This window comes from Athene noctua, chromosome 10 (assembly GCF_965140245.1).
Source record: "Athene noctua chromosome 10, bAthNoc1.hap1.1, whole genome shotgun sequence".
NCBI lineage: Eukaryota > Metazoa > Chordata > Aves > Strigiformes > Strigidae > Athene > Athene noctua.
In genome coordinates this window covers 6,334,606-6,350,875 of record NC_134046.1, presented here as the reverse complement: position 1 = coordinate 6,350,875, position 16,270 = coordinate 6,334,606, and positions in this window count along the sequence as shown.

Here is a 16,270-nt window from a genome sequence, read left to right as displayed (position 1 = left end):
GCAGCAGCAGAGATGGAAGTAGCTGATTACTCGCAGTGCAGAGCCTATTCCCATGCCTAGCTGAGCTGACAGTATAGTTTAAATGTCCCAAGTAATAGGAGTCTGGACCAAACACTGTAAAAGATATGGTATGGAACAGCTAAGCTTTGATGGAGACATGGCTGGCTAACCTAACAGGCGTTCATTGGCTTTAACAACCTTGCTACAAAGTGTAATGATTTGTGTGGCTTTGAGTTCAATATGAAGGTTTCTGCTTTAAAAAGTAAGGAAAAAAAAAAAAGAATTTACATTGGCATTTTGTTCTAGCAGATGACGTGCCACTGGGACCACGCTCCCCAATGAAAATGCCATAGAGACAATCTGTCTGCTCCTACCCATCACATTTCTTTCCATGCCAGTGGCTGACAGGGCACTTCCAGCCATACGCAAAATCCAGGCTGCCGGCTGCAGTGGTATTTGCAAAGGTGAAATCATGCAGCTGTTAAAGGAGCTTGCTTACTCCCAACCCAAAAAGTCAATGAGCATTTTGTACGTGATAGGTTTGGGCAGATCTTCTGAAGTGACTCCACTCTGCTTCCTTTTGCCCTCCGATTTGCCTGTGGTAGAGGCTGGGTGTACTTCATAGTGAATGATATAATAAAGGGTTATTAAGTGATACAAGTGCTATCCACAAATCAGTATAAAATATTCCAGGTTATTATAAGGCCCTATTACAAGCCAATTGAAGGATTTTGCATCAGTTGATTAACCACTTATGAAACTGTGCCTCTTATTAAACTTTCCTGTGACATATTAAATGTACAGCTGTAAATGAAAGGCAACTAGGCCATTTATTGAAAAACAAAGGGATTGATATGATAAAAAGGGGCTCTTGCTTTTGTGTGGGGATACTGCCAAAAGGAAGAGGAAGACCGGTCCCAAAAATAAGTATACCACAATGCGCTTTTTCTCCAAAACAGAGTCCTGAATTTGCCCTGTTAGAAAAATCTATCGCAGGGACTTGAGTGAAGTATTATCTAACCATCTGAGACACAGCCCTATAATTCATGGGTCATTGACACAGTAGAGAAGATCAGTTCTGTCTATTGTAGCAGCAGAGGGACTCTTAATCCATGGATTATTAACGTGGAAAATTGAAGGGGCTGTTACAGGCTTGTGGTTTATTAGACTATTGTGGATTTAGGGAGCTTTAATTTGAAGATTATGGACACAATGGAGTGCAACAGATCCCTTGACAATGTCAGTGGCAAGGCTTTTGTACAGGAGAAAGCTTCTGCCTGAATTCTGGCCTTCCCCATCCCACAGGATGCTGCTTAAGGAAACACTTACGGGTCTGTAATCACCTCTGAAAATCAAAGCAACTCAGAAACCCACCTCTCTGAAGAGAACACTCCCTGAGCAGTCCAGTCTGGAAATTATTTTCTTCTAGCAAGGCTTTTCTTGCTAGTGCTTGATTTGCATCCACTGTTGTTGTTTTATCTCACAAAAAATTGGTGCTATATGTCCTTTAGGTCCACGGGGTGTTTTGCAATACTGGTGAGCTGGATGTATGTCAGATGTTAGAGAAGGACCAAGGAGTGTAACCTTGGACTTGCACGAGCAACAGCTTTAAGAAATACCCTCCTGTCCCTGATCTCCACCTCAAAGAAACTGAGTGAGCTTATCTCTGCTTCCCATTCACCCTGAAGGACTAACAGAGATGTGAGGAATTTGTGGATATGGAGAGGCACAGTGGGGCTTGAACACAATCATAGTTCGAAAGACAACCAGCCTACTCTGAAAGCCCACCAGGGACAGTTTTTCCCCAATCCAAGCATCTTTCAGGTTGCATGTTCTCCTTTTATCTTCTGTTTCAGAACCGGGGAAGGGAACGTAAGCTTTATAACTGCAATGGTATTTGCAAATGGAAATGGTTTGTTTCCATCACTGTCAGTGTCTGAGAGCAGGTGAAACATCAGCTGAGAAAGTCTCTGCAGAGCAATGCCATGAATGGGACAACCTTCCCACTTGATCCTCTGATTTATGTTTGCAGTAAAAGAGGGGGGAGCTGTAAACAGAGCTAACATATAAAGTGGCTGGTTGGATCATAGGTCTTGACATGTCTTATGTGCACGTGCCTAGCTCGGGGTGTCTGTGCTTGCAGGGGTCAGATTTGTGGCTCTTGCGTGAACGTCTGAAACTACGGGTAGACTGAGGGAAGCAGGGAAGGAAAGCCAAAACGCCATCTCTCCCTGGCATTGTTTAGTTTATTGCGCTGTTGTCCAGAAAAAGCAAAATTTGGTCATGGAGCTCTTTGCAGCTGGAAATTGAGGAAGCCAAAGCATGAATGGGATCAAAAGGAACTACACAAATCCATGGGCAACAGCATGTGAATGGTTTTTGAACGATGGCTCAGACACAACCTCAGGACCAAGATTTCTAGAAACAGGGAGGACAACAGGGGGAACAGCCATGCTTGTCCTCGTGTCTAGGTTATTTCCCTAAGCTGGGTACAGACTACTCTTTCTACTCAATTTCATTTTAGGGCCAGACAAAACCTTAAAGTCTTTCCCAACAGGGAAAGGACTAAAGCAAGAGGACAACTACGTAAAATAAACTACAGAGTATGTGAATTGGGGAAGAGAAAAGGAAGAAAGTGGGGAGCTCTCCCAGGCCAAGAGAGGACCAGAGAGGTGAACTGAATGCTCCCATTTCCTTGCCCAGTATCAGTGAGATAGTCACAGGCAATATGCAATGGAGTTGCAGCCTTAGGACAGGCTTAAATCAGCAAAGCTCCGTTTTTCATATTTGTTTCTACTTTGCAAGAAGGGGATGCAGGAGAGGAAAGCATGTGCAGGACTTTAGAAACTGGTGCAAGAGAGTTTCTAGGAACAGCCTTGGGCACTGGGACAGTCTTGATCCTCTGATGCTCCAATGTGTACCAAAGGCTTGGTTTCTATGCAGAATCCCAGCAGTTGTGCAGATCTTTGATTAAATCGTTGTAAAATTGGTTGAGGTATTTCACTAGCTTCAGTGATTATTTTAATTGAAAAAATATATATTTACTTAAAATAAACTCCTGTTTCACAACTATGCTTACATTACACAGATAGATTGGTTTATATTTAAATAGAAAATGTTTCATATTCAGCCTGGGAATAGTTGTTTAGCACAAATAACTATTTCTTCAATATTAATTTCCACTTCAGGTATTTACATTTGCTTGTTTTCCCTCCCTTGCCCTCTTCCATTCTCCCTTTCCACCAAAATTTACTTATATTTCCCAGGGAATATATGTGGTTTAGAGTAATGCAAAACAAATGATGGATTGAGTGTATTTGCAATGCCCTTTGAAAACTGTCCCAGTGTCCAAAGACTGCTCAGTTTTATTCCACTTAAGTGTTCTGTGCTTACTGCTGCAACATGTCATCTACGCAGCCAGGAAGTTGTACAAGATACACAAGATTCAAGCCAACAGGATAAAATCCAAGTGATCTTTTGGCCAGCTTTTGAAATTAATAGAATTTTGTGACCCAGAACTCCAGAAATGAATATTAACTGAGTGGTCAAACACAGATGGTCCATATGAAGTCTTCTGTGTAACTTCTAATTTGACATGTGAAATATTTTATATAAATTTAAAATATACCAGGATTTTGAGCACTGTGCTATTTAAGGAAGCACATATTGTTGCAAAGGAACAAAGACCTTCTGAGAAGTGCTTGGGTTTAGAAGACAGATGGGTTTAAGCAGCTTTCAGAATTTGTGTAATACAGTTACTGAGTTAATATTCCAGTCTAACCTATGGATAGCAGTGAGATATTCTGCAACCGCAAAATCTGTTGAATTTGGAGATGCCCTACAAACTTGAAGATTTGGGTGTTTGGTTTTGTGAAGGTAGGACATGACTACAAACATTTCTGCAAACTCAGGTCTGTAGTCAGACACCAAGGCATTCAATGTGAAGCTAGAGATGTGGGCCAGGGCTCTTGCTGGTAACGGTGCAGAATCAATAACCAGAAAGTGAACTTGTGTGTGCAGACCTCTCTAAAGGGAGGGGGAAGGCTCATATCACGTTGTGCCTGAGCCCCCTCTGGACTGCTTCACTGAGCACACATATCTTTTTCTTGAGCCAAAGATGCCTGATTTTCGGCAAGTGCTGTACAGGCAACTCCATGAAATGGGAGCACACATTTAATGGTGATGCACTGGACACCTTCAAGAAGTTATGAAAGCTTTGGTTGCTCTGAAGCCCTAAACTCTAAAGTAGCAGTAATCTTTCCTTTAACTTCAGCAGATGTCTCCCACAAGCATGCAAGAAAATGTTTCTCTTAATACTAGCAGTAGATTTTAGGTTGCGAAATAGCCAAAGGTCAGAACTTTTTTTTCTCTCGAACACGTTGCTGAATGAACAATAGCAGAATAACTTTTATTTGGTATTTGCAGTCACTGATTACACTCCCTCAAGATATTCTTACAATTGCTTATTTTTCCAGTTCTGCCTAATAAAGTGGCTGGGGTTTGGTAAACAGCTGGAGCGAAAGGGGTGTGGAAGATGAGAACACCATAAAACTGAGGTAGGTGAGATGTTCTTCTGGTGAGTGTATGAAGGAAGGAAAGACACTGAGTTCCTGGATCTCCAGGCATCACCCTTCCTGTGAGAGGATTGTAAAATAATGCGTATTTTGGCCGTTTGGTTGCTAAAGTTCATAGCAGAATTATATTCTAGTTTAAGGTTTTTGCCAGCAGTCTAGAAAGTAGAATGGTCCTGTTTGCCACTCACTTTCACAGGGGATACCTGGGGCTGTTTGCTGGACACAGACTCCCCACTGTGTGTGGTGTACAGGGGCTCCCCTTGCCATTGCTGTGTAAAACACTGAAACTTGCCCCAGGGGTGCAGGGGAATAACACTGCCTGGAAAACTTCACCATATTCCTCCCACTCAAGCTACTGCTCTCCTCTGTCTCATGGCTTTCCTGTTCAGCAGGGTCAGATGGAGAGCCATCAGGAGACTGCTGACATTAATTCAGAGCAAACCTAGCCATCTCGGCTGTGGAGAGCCAAGGTGGGGATTTCTTTCTTCACTTGATCAAAGCAGTTCAATTATATCCTTTTGGAGCTTTATGTATTAGCATCGCATAACATCTCTTTTCACTTAACTACTCTAGCCATTCATTATCCATCCAAATGGAAACTGGCAGCACTTTCCGTATTCAAGTTTTTTTGGATCAGTAGTTATATCTGTTGTTGGTCCAGAAAATGTCAGCTTTCATCTGTCCTCTCCCTCGCACAGAGCTTTTCCTTTTAAACCAAAATTTTTATTTAAATATTTAAACATTTATTTATTTAAGTAGCAAACTAGTGCATCCTCTACTCATGTCAAATTTCACTATACAGCATTTCTTCAGCTTTGCTTGTTGTCTTATGGCTCAGCAGATAACATATTAATGGCCTGTAAGGAAACCCAGCAGGATGTATCCTGGGAAGAAAATGTACTATGTCTGGATTTCTTGATGGTCCTTCATTTGGAAATACTACTCAGAAAGATGTTATGATTCTGATGGAACAAATACAACTGCTTCTTTGCATGTATTACATCCACAGGGAAAGATCTTCCATGGTCACTTGTCTTGTATCAAAAGTTGCTGGTATTTCCTACAGGAAAGATAAGCTCTGTGTTTCTTATTCCAGTAAATGGCTGCCATTTGATGTTTCAACCAATCCTCCTAGTAATTACAGTCAGCAGGGTTCTCATGCTGTGCATCAGTGACGGTTTGTGAGCTTGCTTTGGTAACTTCCCATGAGTCGTCGGTAGGGTTGACACAGCTGAAGTAGACGAGTCAAACTACAATTACATAGTTTTGTTGTGGGGCTTTTTTTAAGCCTAGTTTCCTAAAGATAAGATCTGCACCATCACACTCTAAGTCAGACTCTACATCTGAATAGGTTGCTAAATTTCATCCAAATTTGACAGACAGCTAGATATGTCAGCACTAACAAGATAAGCAACTGAGGAAAGGAGAGATTATGGCCCCTCGATCAGGAATAAAAGTTGGCCTGTAATCTGAAGTAAATCTCCAGATCCCACAAACCACTCATAGGAAAAGTATTCCCGCTATAGGAGATGTTCTGATTTGACTTTGTGTGTTGCTACCCAGAGACTGGCCCAACCCTGAGACAGGGAGCCAAAGGAAACAATGCTTTGCAGGTTCTGTTGATTACAGATTGGCTTCTTGTTAAACACTTTCCTAACTTCACCATTGGAGATGTGTGTCATCTTTTGGACTTTTGTTTTAAATATACAAAGATGTTTTTTTCCATTAAATATTGTGCAGCTGTCCTGGGAGGTGTATTTCCAGTACTTTACTAATAATATTTGAGCACAGAAGGGAGAAGGACCCTGCGGGCAGAGGGCACAGCAAACATTTGTGCATTAGGTAAGATGACAACCCGAGAACATTGCTGGTGTGGGGCAGAGGCTTGTATCAGGTGAAAATGCCAACGTGCCAGATTCATAGGATGTGGTGCGATGTCTCCATGATGCCACAACTCCACCCGGGACATTGACGTTTGGACCATAATGGTCCTCTGATGAATGCTGATAAACCAGTGAGTTTCTGCCAGACATCAGGCCTGTTGCATGGTGGGGAACATGCAGGGACTGTTTTTCAGCTCTATGGTTTTGGTAGACCCTCACAACCCACAGCACAGACTACTGTTGCTCAGAAAAGGTGTTGGAGCTGAACCCTGCTCTCAGGTGTGACACCCTTCTCCAAGTCTGCACAAGCGTTTGTTGCTAAGAGTAAAAGAAGCAAAGCAACAATGCTGTGTAGGCTCAAGGTAGCATTACTTAACATGAGGACAACAGTTCTGATGATAAATATTTCATAGGTCATTCACATCTGACAAAGGCGAGAAGCAACACGTTCAAGTTTTTATATTCTTTCCTCTATCTCCTTTCTTCATCTGGCTTGTTTGTTGGAGCTTCTCACTCTCCTGATCCTTCCTGATGCGGGAGGAAATTACTAGTTTTACTATTTTCTAAATAGGAAGAGCTGAGGCAGGGAAAACTACATCTGCCAAAGCAAATTAGGACACAAAGAGGCACACAGCAATTCCCGAAATTCTCCCCATATGTCCAGCTCCCCTTGGCACCAGTCATTAAAGAAATGCCTATAAGTTTTCTATCTGCATCTTTGCAAACCTAAATCCCTCAACGTCTGGCACTAAATCATCTACCCATGGTTACAGAAGGAATTTGAAGTATCACAGGAAACTGATCCTTCTTCAGCAACAAAAATGGTGTTTAATTGCTGCCCTTTCAGTCTCACGTGGTGTGTTCTAGAGAGTTGGTCAGTTTTGAACTGGGTGCATTTCGGCTGCTAAGTTCTTTGTTGAGGGAAACTTCCAAACTGCTTTGCATCAGGAATAGGCATATAAATAAGTATGTATAAGTGTGTGAGTGTATATATATATCAAAAACTATACAAAGTGTGTATAGGCATATGCCTGTATATAAAGTATATTTATAAAGTATATTTATAGTATCAAGAAAATAAGAAGTGAGAGAGCTTCTGAGATTCCCAGTTGTTCTCTAGTGGCTCATGAAAACATTTGACGTACAAGTGCTAGGTTGCACTACGTTCCTCCTAAAACTTAAAGATGGCAACAGAAAACTAGTAAATTCTGAGTAGTTTTTGTCTTTAACTTGTTTAATTTTTCCAATAAACTCCCTCCCACCAGAAGCTCAGCTGGGACGGCTTACTTAAATTTATTTTGCTTAAAACAGGAACTGAGCCTTAAAACCATTATTAATAAACAGTTTATTTTTTACAGTGAGGCATCCAAAATAATTCATAAATTATTGTCCATTTAATTAAAGACACTCACCTTTCCAGCTGTTTCTCTAATCAGCGTAATCTAAAGCCAATAAATTCAAGGGGTGCTTTGCCAGCAATGTCAGGGACTTTGGTGCAGGCACAAGCACTTTCAGGCTCCTCTCCTCATCACCCTGGGTGTTACCAGGTTTTGTTGAAGCTGATCTGCAGAGCCCCTGAGACATGCTTGAACTTCTGGGGACTCTGTCTCTTCACCACCAGTTTGTCCAAGGTGGGGGCTGCCATGCCTGGCCAACACAGAGGGCCCACCTCTTGTCTTTATTTTTTCTTATTCTCCTCGACCTGTGAGAAATTAAAGTAACTAAGCCATAGCTAGTGTAAAAGAGCAAGTCTGCCATTGACATAGCCAGCAACTTGCTCAATGACCCTTCAAGCTAACCCATATACAAGATCATTTCCTTTGAAATGGAGTGGGATGTTTCAGGCAGCTGGTTGGAGAGATGAGCCTGTCTGACATATAGTGGAAAAAAATTAAATCTCACTTTCAGTCCTTTCTACAGCTGGTTCTCTGTGAGCCTCCTGAGCTCAGGAGTAATCAAATGAGTTCATGGGAAACAATTCTACTGAGGGCTATGAAATACAAATATGAAGATACCACCCTGACTGCAGAAATCACCTGTGGAGTTTGTTAGAGAGGCTTCAGGAGAAATGACATGGGAAACAGAAGATAAAGGTAGCTGGAAATGTCTTGGCTGTTAAAATCCCCTCCACTTTCAGAGGGACCTACAAAAGAGGGGGAAATGGGTTAACCTTTGTTTATAGAGATGTGCCAAAGATGTGCATTTTTCTTCTCTGTATTTCACCTTTAACTGACATATTCCCAGTCCTCATATGCTCCAGTGGCATCTGTATTGTTATTCAAAAGGGGATGAGAGACAGCCTGTGATGTCTGCAGATAGCAGAAACCAAGACATGTCAGTAATTACAGGTAGCTAGGTATTATTCTGAATAATACAAATACAACCAGCCGACTCTCTGATCTGCTCTAGCTTTGTCAGGCCCCAGAGAGCTGCCTTGATCCCTCTATGTTTATGTGTGCGGGGCAGACAAAACTGGGATGAAACTCTCATTCCGCAATGTTTTTTCAAGCATCTGAGCCATCTCTGCTGACCCAAGTAGCTGCACTTTAGTGACTGTATCATCTGCATGGTGACATCAGCACTGGTTTGCCATCAGATAACACTTCTCAGAAAGGGAAATTTAATCTACTGGATTACTTTTCCAAGTAATTAGGGGGGGGGAAATAGGGAAGTTTTGCAAGGCCAGAGTTTGTTTTTACTTATGACGTCCTTTAAAACAAAGTTAAGCAGCTGCTCGGACAAACCCTTGTATGTCTAAGGTTCAAAACTAAAAGTAACAGCCCAGCAGAAGTGTGCTAATAGTAGATGGGACTGAGAGCTGTGTAGCAAGCTGGAGGCTATGATAAATCTGAACTGTAATGAGAATCTGTGAGGGCTTGGGTGCTGACTATTTTGGGTTAGTTTCTCACTTTCTGAATTTTTAACGTTACTTATTATTGCAGTTGAGTGGTCTGATTGATTGTTTCTTCTTTATGAACCCTGTAAAAGAGAACCTTTTTAGATTGGAAAGAGCTGGAAGAGAAGGATGAAGGCAGTCTGGTAGGCTGTCCCCAGCCCCTCTCTTCTCAGAGGTAGAGGACCTCTAAGCCACCTGACCTGGTTTGGGATTTTTCCCCTCAGCAGCCCTGTCCAGAGGCTGTTCCCATGAGGTAGGACCACTAACAAAAGCCTGAAGGACCGTGTTGGGACTAGGGACTTGCTTTGCAGAACAGCCTCTTTCACGCACTGCAGCAAAACTGGAGCTGGTGCCACTTGACAGAATTGGGTCCTGCATTTGTGGATTTAACCTCATTTTCTGCTACAGACCTCCTGGTATGTAAGAAAGCAAATTCAAGCATGCCACTGTGTTCACTGAGGCAGCAAACTTGGGGGGAGGGAGAAAATTCCCCTCTTTCTGCAGTTCATGGTGTTCTTCTAAAGTATTTATAAATAGGTCTACTGTAGCCCGTGTTTGCATTTGGACGGCTTCACTGTTCTCATTTTCAAGGCTTCTCTCAGATCTGAAAGTAAAGGTCGGGTTGACTCCCCTCATTTGAAATAAAGAGGGGAAGAAAGTTAACCCTGTAGGCAGGTGGTTCCAACGCAGTAATTCCCAGGAACATGCGTGAGTCCTCCCTCGTGCAAGGCGGGGGCAGAGCTCTAAGCCCGCTCTCCCTTTTGCTCCATTTTCATTTCCCTGCCCTCTTCATTAACCGATGACAGTTCTAACTTCCTGCATCCTTTTAAAGAGATCCCTCTGCTCATCATCTGGGATTCATGAAATGCAGAGTTCTGGTAAGCAGCACAAATCACACGCTTTTGGCCTGCACTTGCCAGAAACCCCGGATAAGTTTTCAGCTGAGTTTATACTTCACCTCCCTCCACTCTGCAGATAAATAATATATGGTTCCATTTTCTCCAGAAAAACTCACACCAAACCTCAACAATCTATTTTGTGAAGGATTATTTTTTGCTGATTGAGAGGTGTTTGGAGATGACAGGTGCCTGAGCTCATCTTAAGCCTTAAATTGCAGTAAATCCTGTATTTATTTGCTTTTTACTTCAACCAAATAAGACATTATCCTGCCTTTGCGTTAACGCTTTCAGTGCTTGCCTTAGCTGAGTGCTGTGTGCCAAAGGCATTGTTATCTACCATCACTGGACAAGGAACAGCACAGAGCCACCAATTCATATATGAAACAGCTAAAACACTAAATAGGATTATGTGGCTCATAAGACATGAAGAATCAGAACCAGCCTGTTAAGAAGTCTTTAAGTTGTACTACATATATGTAACAGTTGCCTGGTTTCTGCATGGGGCAACTGAAGGACAGGTAAACCCACTGAAACAGCCTGAGATGCTGCATTGTGTGGGGGGGCTCAGGATGTGATGCCTCATCATCCTCCCAATGTCGGCATTCAAAGGCTGGGAGTAAGAAAGGTCTCAGTGGATATTTTCTTGAATTCACTATATCTGAATGAAGAAAACATGACTTTGAATAAGGGTGTGTAAAAATTCACATCTGAAATGGAAAACACTTTTTTTTTTTTTCCTTAGATAATCAAGAGCGCCTCACTCTCCTGTATCCACAGCAGCCTTCTTCAGATCAGATTATCTGTGGCTCAGATGGTACATTTACTTTGGGATGGGTTACTAATAGAGGTCTGTAGGTGTTCTGAATGTGGGGAATGTATGTGGTAGGTTGGTACATTATGAACCTAAACAAAGATGACTAACAAGACTAAATATTGTTTTATTGCCTATTTAAGACTTTGAGATCAAATGTTTGTATAAAAGAAGGTGTGTTATCCCAAGACAGTGGTTTTATTTCTGCTGTTGCTAACCCGGTCTTACAAAGGCCCAAAAGGTCTCTGTAAACTCTGCTCTGAGCTATGAATTAGGGCCAAGATTAACTTCTCCCAGTAAGTCCCAATCACTGACCTGAGGCACTCGCCTTCAAAGAGGTCCTGGACTATTAATGAGGTTTGAGGTCTCATCAATAACAGAACTAGTTCATATCCATGTACATTTTTTTTTCACCAACGATTTCTTTTAACAAAGAAGCACTGAAAAATTAATTGCCACTGCTCTCCTTGGATGTGTTCTGAACATCCCACAGGCTCTGAGAGATGGTTTCTGTGCAGGCAGTAGCTGTTACCCTGGCAAATAAGTGTTCACCCTCTGTTTAGAAATCTAATTTTCTTCCCTTATTTGTTGTGGGAAAAATTTCATGGCATTCTTGTCATAGAATTCCTTTTCTAGTTTTCCTGTGTTTTGCACTCACAATCTCTGCAATTATCTTTGGCACAGCAATTATTATTGTACCAGGTGTAATCCCTGCAATAGGTGATCCTAATGAAACATTGCTTGGTGTCTCGTGAAATTCCAGCACCTGTGAGTACAGACCCTACCAGAGCTTTTATTATTGACTTTTGCTGATTTGTTTGGGTATGCACGTGAAGGTTTTGATGTGATTTACCCCACATGCTATAGCAAAGTGGATTTCCAAAACTATTTACCTCTGAACTGTGATCTTTTATCTAGAAAACTGCGGTTTATGGCAAGTGTTTAGGGATGAGTTGCTGCACGGTGTGCTTTTCAATTGCTCGGCGCCTCAGTTGAATGGCACAGGTTTTAGTTTTATACATCACTGAAAAAAGCAAACTTATAAAGCGCTGTTGATGAGAACTATCTCTGTATTGCAACAACGGTTTTAATTATTACAAAATAATTTATTTTAATATGTTGTCACCTCAGAGTTAACTCTTTGTAGATCTATTTCAATTATACAGACTAGCCATATATATATTTTCATGGAGACCTTAAAAGTTGTATTTGCTTTTATATTTCTTCCATTTATATTGATTAAATGTCATACACTAAATAATTCCCATACCCATTAACATATGATTTGCCCACTAGTAATTACTTTGTCATCCTTACTTCCTCAGGCTATTTTCAACTTTAAGCCACTGTTAATCCATGACCTTAGTGCTTTTGTCTCCAGGTCTGAATTACATAAGTATTATGGAACAAGGATTGAAATGAACTACTCTTGGCTTTATTGTACAATTACAGTCAGCTGACTTTTCTATTTCCACTAACTAAAATAATAGAGTAAATTTAATTCTTTTATGAAAGGATCATAAGAATTTTTTAATTTTTTTTTTTGCAGTGTGGCAAGGCCAAATAAGAAATATTTCTACAGGGAAAGTAAAAATGGAGAAAAATAGCAACTGTCTGCTTTTCTGGGTGTTCAGGATTGCTGCCAAGTGGACACAAAGACAACTGAAGCAGGAATGTACCCCACACTGCAGTGGCCACTGCAATGGTAATTGAATAAAATCCGCTGAGAGGAAAAAAAAAAAAAAGCACTTTGGTCATGGAGCTGAAATGGAAAAGTAGGTGCCTTTAAAGGACCTTTTTGTAGCGTGTCCCCTCAAACTCTTTATCCTTCCATGAGACTACCCTAAAAGCAGAACACCTGTTGAATGTCAGGTTTCCTTTTGGATGCAGGAGCACAGCATCATATAGCATGGTCATGTCTCTAACAGGCTGGGCAGTTTGCTATTGCTCCTGTTCTAGGCAAGGCATCTGATTCTCGTCTGAAATACTATCGCTAAGCTGCTTTTGTTCAATTGCTTACTTTCATGAAAGGTTATAATCAAAAGGCCAGACTTTTGGAAGAATTTGGCTCCCTTGTATGATACTGGTTTCCAAGTGGCATGTAAATAAGGGGTCACATTTTCCAAAGAGAGTACTGCCCCACCGTCAGTGCTGTGAGAAATCTGCTTTGCAGCTCCATGGCTGTATTTAGGGGGAAACATTGCTGACAGGCTGAGTCAGTGGCCCAAATTCTCCTCCCTTTATCCATATAACCACATGAAAGCTTGTGCCTCCTATCCACAGAGTGTGCATGAATAATTTGCTTGGCATGGGACTGGAGCTAGCTAGCACAATAACTATGCTTTTGTAGGCTCCATATGTCCCTTGCCTTGGAGCTTTTAAAATGATACAAAACTCTGGTACTGTGACTAAAATGAGAAAAGCCTGGGCAATGACTTCAGAAGCAATTGGGAGTGACCTAAAGCTCATGAAAGGACTCTTGGCTTCAGTGGTGTTGACCCAAGTCCATGAAACTTAAGTTACATCCAGACCCTATGGAGAGCCTGGAATGACCCCTGCAGTCTGCAGAGGGATTGGGGTTTTAACCACTGCAAGGGAGTCCTAATTTCCAAAGATTTTTAGAAACACTGGACTCTTTAACTGTACTTCTCAAAATTATGCTCAAGAAATAAGTGTGCACACACATTGCCTACCCCTCTTCTCCTCTAGGCACTGAACATTTTTGGTGTAGGAGAGTTCAGTAACAGAAACGTAAACTTTCTGTTTAGGTCTATAAACAAGATAAGGTACAAACTGTTGCAACACAAACTTCCTTGCTGTGGCCCTCCACTGACCTCAGCTATAAACGACAAGGAGCCTCCTTTCTCACAGTTGCAGGAGACTCCAATCTCTAGGACAAAGTTTTTACCAGCAAATGAGCTTGCAAATTCTTCTGTGTGAACTTTTCCAACTGTCATGCTATTCATACACCGCCTGGGGCCAGGAAGCTCGTGGCTATGGTGTGAGGCTCAGACACGGCTGTACCCACACTTGCAGGGTGCTCCGGACACCTCCAACTGCAGGGTGAAGCTGGTCGTATTTGTACTTATTCCGTGAAATCAAGAAATGAGTTACATGTGCTTTTGCCAAAGGGCTTGGACAGAGAAGTGCACGCTCATACTGCGTTTCAAACTAACTGACAGCAGACATTCATGTCACTGTATCACACGCTCATGTCTTCTCCTGGAAGCTCTTTGCTGGGTCAAATAAATTGGTTGCAAAATATAGAAGATTCTGCCAAGTAAACGCAAGTATAATTAGATTAAAAAGCTACTCATGCATTGTCTTATTTTTATAGATTTCAGTGGATGCAGAAAGAAAAAGACCTGGCAGTAAGAGCTGGTTTCCAGGCAAAGGAACCCAACTCCTTGGTGACCTGGACAGATGGCCCATGACCTGAAGGAAAGGACACAAGGAGAGGGCTGAGGCATGAGAAAAGTCTTAGGGAATGGGACAGAAAAGTGAAAAGGACTTCTGTCCTTGACAGCTGTAAGTATAGCTCCATGCATTGAGAGATCTCACAGCCCTTTTTGATAAAAGCTCACAGCCATTGGCAGTTCTAGGATGGCTGCACATGCATGCCATTGAGACTATGGTATGGGGTTTTTTTAGTCAGGATTTGTTAATCTGGGATTTCAACAGCCATATTTGTTCTGGGTGCTCTGTGGAAGCCAAACTATTATGTTTGGTGTCCATGTCAGACCACAGGGCAGTGCAAGGTTGAGCTTTGTAACACCAACACTGCAGCTGCAAAAGGGCAAGAGTTACAATGATGTTTGCATCTCCCCAGGGTCCCTTTTCTCCTGGAGCTACTCAACAGAGAGGCACAAGGACATCACCTCTAGCACAGGTCACCCAACAGCAGATCCCCAGAAGATGGACTGGACTGGTGCTCAGGTACAGCACTGCTGTTAGCTTACCTTGTCCTCTCCCTGTCACCATTGAATGGTCACCACTGGCATGCCCTGGAGATGACATGACATGGCCCTAACAGGGCAGTACTTCTTATGCGTTTAAGCAATGCAGTAACTCCTCTTCTGCTCCTTGTGCTGTGCAGCGGGTTACAGCAGAGTGTCTCCAGGATAGCTGCAAGAGACAAGGGCCATGGAGACAGTTCTTGGTCAGCGCTGTTATGATGCTGCCAAAGCAGCAGAGAGGTGGTGACGCTGCATCCCTCCTGATGCTCTCAGTAGAAGCATCTTAGATCTTGAAAGCTGCTGACTCCTGGCCCAGAGGCCTGTTTTCTATTCACAGCAGTGTTCAAGAAAACTTCATGCAGTCAATTAGATACCGCTGCTCTAAACCAGATGGTTTTATACATACGTAAACAGGGCTACAAAGTTACATTCTCACCGTTCAGAGAGGTTAGTTAATTAATTCACAGAATCAAACAGGATAAGCATGCGTTTGTTTTAAGGAGCCCAGTACTACACATCTGTTTGGGGGGGAGGGTGGGGGTGCCCTTTTGGCTCTTGGGGTGTTTGGTTGACCCGTGAGTGCTGGGAGATGCCAGCGTAGCTCACAGGCTATGACAGATCTAGGGCTCTCAGTCATGGGCCAGCATCTCTGTGTCCTGGTGGTGCACGAATTACTTTGTTGATAGGTGAAATGGCTCAGATTTGGACAATTCTCTGTTCTGAATATAGGCTTTGAGGTACAAAGAGCTGTGGGCAGGAACCTGATACGAAAACAGTATAGAGAAACAATGCTGCTGCTATGTATGAGTTTTCCCTCTCCCTGTAACAAATGTTACTCTCAGCTGGCCAGCTAGTGTGGAGTAACGCATTAACTGAGTGTGATAAGGCAGGGGAACGCTGATACCAGCTCCATTTTCAGTCCTGTGTTTGTTCTGCAGTTAGCACAAAGGGGTCTTGGTCCCTTGGTAGGCCCTGTCATGTCAAAACAATGTCAGTTAAGTCAACAAATCCATTCGTGTTCCAGTCATTTCCAAGTCATGCTTCCTCCTTTTAAAAATTCTGGATGGAAATGTGAGGGATATTTAAGAATTAAGCTGATAAAACATGGGGAGAAAACGTGGAAACAGCTGGCTAGCAAACTTGAGCCTGATTCCCATCACCAACATCCAGTAATGTTATTTATATTCTAGTGTATACAGAAAGTAGACTGTCCTGAAAAAATATGGCATGTATAGCCCAGCATACATGCGG